Source organism: Cydia splendana, chromosome 3 (assembly GCF_910591565.1).
Source record: "Cydia splendana chromosome 3, ilCydSple1.2, whole genome shotgun sequence".
Classification (NCBI taxonomy): domain Eukaryota; kingdom Metazoa; phylum Arthropoda; class Insecta; order Lepidoptera; family Tortricidae; genus Cydia; species Cydia splendana.
The window spans coordinates 22716103-22722471 of NC_085962.1; the positions used below are offsets into that span (position 1 = coordinate 22716103).

Genomic DNA, 6369 nt, shown 5'->3' on the forward strand with positions numbered 1-6369 from the left:
ATATCGGCCGGTCAGTTGTTCGGAACTGTCAAATTTTTGTTCTAACTGACAGGCAGATATCGTCCGGCGGCCTGTTAGTCAGTGGTCGGCTTTAGGTTCTTAAATTTTTCTATCAGGCAGAAATCATTAATTAGGCCTATAAGTATTTTGTAAAAAAACGTAAATATCGTTACTTTACTTCTTTTACTTATTTTTAATTATTTGCATATATTTACTCATAAGTGTTGACATAAGTATTAGAGGAAACTTCACTGGCTAATGAATTCATTTCCCGAATAAAAAAAAGCGCTGTAACAGGGGAGACTGAAACAACTAATCTTTCTACTCCAAAAACGAATCAAATTATTGACCGAGCCTTAGCGATGGTCTCCGTTTCAGCTTGGGCAAAAATGCTTTCGTATATCCGGATGCAGGTCGAATTTCTCAACCGATTCTCGTGAAATTTTGTACGCAGATTCGGTATTACATATGTAGATTTCTTCTCTTTTTATTTTTTGGAAAATGTTCGAAATGGTGGATTGCGCCAATTGGCCAGTAGGGTCTATGGCACTAGAGTCTTAAGACCATTGTGAGTTCGCTGTGATAATGACTCCACGAAGTAGGTTTGTTTTTTTTTTCATTTTTAAGCTTATGAAGCTTATCGCGAGGTCTGCAGGCTCTACAGCTCACAGAGCCACTAGTATTAGAACAATGACCACGTCACCAATATAGGTACTTGCCGGTACGACTGCCGCAGCACGGACGAGCAATCTCCATAATCCCCCGTCCTCGTACGATGTTATACTTACTTAACATTCGGATCTCAACGCTCCTTAAATCGGAATACTCGATTAATATGCAAATGCCTGCAGCGTGCAGGGTGCACTAAAACCTAGATTTTGTATTAATATTATCATGAACTATACAACTTGGCGTTGTAAAATGTAAATGTTACTGCTTAGACCAACATATTTTAGATACCTTAGATATAGACAGCAAAATATTTAGCATGCAGTTCAATCAAAACGCGTATCATGATTTGATAATACATACCTACTCGTACGTGTATATAAAGCATAAAAGATAAAAAAGAAATTTATCTATCTCTGTAAATAGATATTTATAAAAAATATAACACAAACACAATAAATTAGCAGTTAAAGTAAAAATAGCAACAGAGCACAAGTCCAAAAAAAACTATATAAGGTAAGGTGGATTAAGACTAAAGTTTATTTTGCTCGGGGCAAGACAAACAGTATGAGGATTCTATACAAGTGATAGTCTTATCCCGATGATAGTTTTACCCCACCTTAAGTCTTATCAAAAGGTCCCCAAAGTCCCCACTCTGGCCCAATGCGGGTTGGGGACTACACATACACTTTAAATTTCTTCGCAAATGTGTGTAGGTTTCCTCACGAAGTCTTCCTTCACCGAAAAGCTAGTGGCAAATATCAAATGATATTCCGTACATAAAATCCAATAAACTCATTGGTTTGAGCCAGGATTTGAACCCGCGACCTTCGAATTGACGACCGGTCTGGCCTAGTGGGTAGTGACCCTGCCTGTGAAGCCGATGGTCCTGTGTTCGAATCCCAGTAAGGGCATTTATTTGTGTGATGACACAGATATTTGTTCCTGAGTCATGGTTGTTTTCTATGTATTTAAGTATTTATATATTATATACATCGTTGTCTGAGTACCCACAACACAAGCCTTCTTGAGCTTACTGTGTGTGGGACTTAGTCAATCTGTGTAAGAATGTCCTATAATATTTATTTATTTATTTATAATTCTAAGTTGGACGTCAGCTCCACGGCGTTACAAAAGAACAAAAACAAATGCAATAAAAAAAGTGAACCCAGTATTTTGATTCGACCTAGTTATCAGTAAAAGAGTCTAAAATAAACTCCTTCGAGCCGGATTTGAACCAGCGACCTATGGATAACGATTCTCACAACTACAGTCCACCGCTCTACCAACTGAGCTATCGAAGGTACAAACATGCGGTCGAAATGAGACTATACAATTGCCCTACTTATTATATAACGAAATGAAAGGCTTCGCTAATATCTACGTCAATGCTGCTTGTACAGTCAGCAGCAGAAGTTGCTAAGCGGGCGAGGTGTTCAAAATGATCTTGACGCGAATTTATTGTTTAGAGCAGCGGTCGGCAACCTTTTAGCAGCCAAGGGCCAGTAGTAGTTAACGGAGGTGACGCGGGCCGTATTTTGTTAATATTTATGACTTTATGAGACATTGTCGTTTGTCACTATTACATACAAAATAGCCAAGGCGCCTCTCGGGCCGCAAGTGACAGTTTCGCGAGCCGCATGCGGCCCGCGGGCCGCCGCTCTAAACAATAAATTCGCGTCAAGATCATTTTGAACACCTCGCCCGCTTAGCAACTGTACAGTCGAGTTCGCAAACATCTTTACAGGCCAACGTTCCAAAAATATACTTACACGCATCTAACAGGTCAATTCTAGTTTTAGTTATTACATCTGTAGGTATGATGTATTTAATTTAAATTAAGTTTATATTTTACGTATGGTGTCAGAGTGTGACGGTTTCAGTGTTGCTCCGAAACATGTTGACGCAAGTAAAACCGAAGAATTTAATACGTTTAGGTAATACGATCTTACTTATGGAATTTAATTATGTATTTAAAAACTTATAAGTCCAGTTTAAAGACACGTTATTGTTGTTCTTCATATAATCCTCATGCTGAACGGTTAATTATGTGTATGGTCAAAAATTGTGGGTTCAAATGTCGGTCATGCTGTTAGAGCAGAAAAAAAAATCATTCTAGTGAGAGTTAGACCAAGAAAAGTCTGCAGCATAATTGATAGCCCACGCAGTGCAAGTGTTATTTTAAACGTCAAACTTCAATGAAATTATGACGTATTGATAACACTTGCACTGCGTGGGCTATCAAAATCGCTGCAGGCTTTTCCTAGTCTAACTCTAGGATGTTAAAATTTAACTATAGGTAAAAATTCCGTCAGGATCCTTATCATTTTATCATGTATGAATTTTGATTTATGACAAGAGTATATAGAGTCTACGCTGTCTACGTGTATTCATACATACATAATCGTTTTAAAGACCTAGGTATAATTATTAGATCTACAAAAATAATTCCTTCGAGCCGGATTTGAACCAGCGACCTATGGATAACAGTATTTACATCTACAGTCCACCGCTCTACCAACTGAGCTATCGAAGGTGCATGTAATACGCCGAAATCTTACACCACTATCAATTAACTGATGTGAAGTATGAATAATTTCCAATACAAGTAACTAACTTAACACATCTGTACAAAATTGTTATTCAACTGCCGTCCTAGCTCATGATTGGCGCGACAGTATCTCGCGGCGAGAATGGCGAGATAGACTGGACGGGTGTCCCTCTTTCTTCTTTTTTTATTTATGTAAACAGGTTTTGTGAACTTTCATCAACATAGTTAGAAAAAGACGGATAGTCTAACTCGCCGCGAGATACTGTCGCGCCAATCATGTGCTAGGCCTACTGATGTGTTGTAATAACCTTTTAATTTTATCAGTAATGATGCTAAATGCATTATCAGAAAAGGTCATTAAATGGGTAATTGAATGTAAAAAAAAAATAGTTATTGCGTATTTAAATAAGTTTTTTGGTGCAGCTGTAGTCAACCAAAGAATTATTAATAGTAGAGGTATAAAGTGTATTATTCGTTATTTAAATTTGATAGTTGAAATAAAGAATTTACGCCCCCGTTAATTATGCGGTAGTCAAAAGTTGAGGATTCACAATTCTGGGGGTCTATCCAAGGCGACAATATTTTGCGCCGTAGCGAACGAAATGCCTTTCTCTCTCTGTGACACTAATATACATATAAGAATGATAGAGAGACATTAGCGTTTCGCTCGGTACGGCTCAAAAGATTGTGATCTTAGAACTTTAAATCGTCATATATATAAGTATCTCTTATAACTACTCTAAACTGAAGGTTTGCCAACGCGCTTTGGAGCGCAGCATTTTAGGTGTTAAAAGGATCGATCGCATCCGGAACACCACGCTGCGCTCCAGAACTCGCATTGCTGAAGTTGGCAAAAAAACCGCCAGGCTCAAATGGGACTGGGCTGGTGGTGGCCACGTCTATCGTATGCATCCGGATAGGTGGGCTAACATAGCCACCAAGTGGATGCCGACGAAGAAGCGTGGGCGGGGCAGGCCCAGGCGGAGATGGCGGGACGACTTTGACGCCTTCCTTAACAACTGGCCGGAAGGAGCGCTAAATCGGGAGTCATGGAGAACCAGGGGAGAGGCCTTTGCCCAGCAGTGGGACACACAAATAGACTAAGAAAAAAAATATAATGATTAAATTAACTTTCTAATTTCGGAGCAAGGTTACGGTACATTTTACGGTACTCAATACTAACCAGATTTGACAAAAACCTTTTCGGGTGGTTATTAATATATGGGATACAAAATTGTTCCAACAATTTCAAGAGACCGATTTTAATATTCTTAATTCATTAAACAAAAGTTGCTAGGTTTACGCTCCAACCAAATACCTTACATTACAAATCGTAATGAAACCAAAGAAACTTAATTTACATCCACTTTATAATTCCCATGATAAAATGGTTCTTACCTGTATCTATCTATCTAGAATGGATAACTGCGACACAACTTTTCATTGCACGCATTCAAGCGGCCAGTCCGGAAGTACCGGCCTGACGTGTCGTCTAGTGCTTTAAACACAACCTTCTACCGACCATTCCTTTAACATAACACCAATTTATATATCAACATCCATTGCTTGATTCATATAGTGATGGTTTCATCGTTATAGAGCAAACGCAGCAATGTAAAACAAGCTAGTATTAAAAGTCTGATGATGCGCTTATGTTTGGTGCGCGGTCGTACCTAATTTGAATAGAAAGTGTCGTGGTCGCGATAGTGGCGCCGTTTCCGACCCGTCCCGTATCGTCCCCTCTTATACAAACGACACCCTTAACGACCGCTTGAAAAATTTAAACAGTCTGCGGAGTGAGTTAAATTGGCTGATCACGTGATCGGTGTTGAATGAAAAGCGAGAAAATTGGAAAACATTGTAGCTTCCATGCATTCCATTTGCAGATTTTCATACATTTGTTGGACTTAGTATTTAGCTGTAAGAAATAACAAACCACTGCATAGAAACTTCTATTCCGTGAATGCTGTATTTCTTCAACCGACCAAGCTCGGCACAAGGTAGAAGTCAGACATTTTATAGGGTGGGGTGCTACGGACAGGAAACCTCCTAGAGTGCCAAGTCCCTTCTCATTCCTCTTGATCAGCTGATCCGGGGGAAAGAGAAGGTCTCTTGGACGGTGCGCCCCGGAGGCAACGGTAAGTTATCTCTTGGTTTCCAAGTAATTGCTTACCGGTGCTACCAATGTCCTGTCGTGGGGGGTCGCACAGACTGTTCTCTCAGTGAGGGAGAGTTCACCCGAGTGTGTGCTGGAGGGGGGCCTTGGGCCGGGCGGCTGCGGCCGCAGATGGGGCCTTCGGGCCGGGCGCTTTCGGGCGCGTGGAGGCACAGGAATGCGGCTGACCTGTATAAAACTGTCTAGGTAGTGGCCTATGATGACGGCCGGGGGGGTTGCCACTGCCGGCCGGCGCCGGCGTGGTGGCCACGAGGATAACCGATGGTTATCCTATAAAAATCACTTAGGCAACCTGAGGGGGTGAAACCCTGGGTTTTCCGTCTTCTCCCGGCGTAGAGTTTGTCATGAGGAACCAGAGTGTGGTATCGTCCTGCACACAACCTTCGAAAGGGGGAGCTTAATATTAAAACATACATGCATGTCACGACCTAAACTTAACATCAAGTCGTAAAAAATTTTAAAAAATTCCTTCGAGCCGGATTTGAACCAGCGACCTATGGATAACAGTTTTACATCTACAGTCCACCGCTCTACCAACTGAGCTATCGAAGGTGCATATAATACGCCGAAATCTTACACCACTATCAATTAAGCTAAACAAAAGAGCAACAATTGCAGTAATGTAACGCTAAAAAGAACCAAATGTCAAAGGAATAAGGTCTTGAATAGATAATCGTGAAAATAACAATTAAACATAATATTTAGTCACATTATTATTTATCATTATAATATATTCATTATCTAAGTATGACGTAGCAATCAGCTGGTTTTTGTTGACACCGCCGCCGAGCGAAAGATCCCTCCAATCCAAATGATCCTCCTAATCTATTGCTAATTTTGAACTTTCTAATCTCGTTATGAAACGGTTATGGATATGATATGTCATATGTCAGCAGTGACATCTCTTCAACCAGAAATGTCACTGTTGACAGCTGAAATTATAAAATTCCAATTACCCTCCTAGTTACTGTAG

The 6369-nt window shown here is 40.3% G+C and overlaps 3 non-coding genes across 3 annotated transcripts; all 3 read right to left on the minus strand.

Moving 5' to 3' along the window:
* Positions 1–1886: 1886 nt before the first annotated feature.
* Trnay-gua (transfer RNA tyrosine (anticodon GUA)) lies at positions 1887–1973 on the minus strand. Its single transcript is given in 2 exon segments — positions 1887–1922; positions 1937–1973. It is a non-coding gene; the product is annotated as a tRNA-Tyr (tRNA).
* Positions 1974–3118: 1145 nt separating this feature from the next.
* Trnay-gua (transfer RNA tyrosine (anticodon GUA)) lies at positions 3119–3205 on the minus strand. Its single transcript is given in 2 exon segments — positions 3119–3154; positions 3169–3205. It is a non-coding gene; the product is annotated as a tRNA-Tyr (tRNA).
* A 2657-nt stretch (positions 3206–5862) lies between these two features.
* Trnay-gua (transfer RNA tyrosine (anticodon GUA)) lies at positions 5863–5948 on the minus strand. The gene is given in 2 exon segments: positions 5863–5898; positions 5912–5948. It is a non-coding gene; the product is annotated as a tRNA-Tyr (tRNA).
* Between the last annotated feature and the right edge of the window lie 421 nt (positions 5949–6369).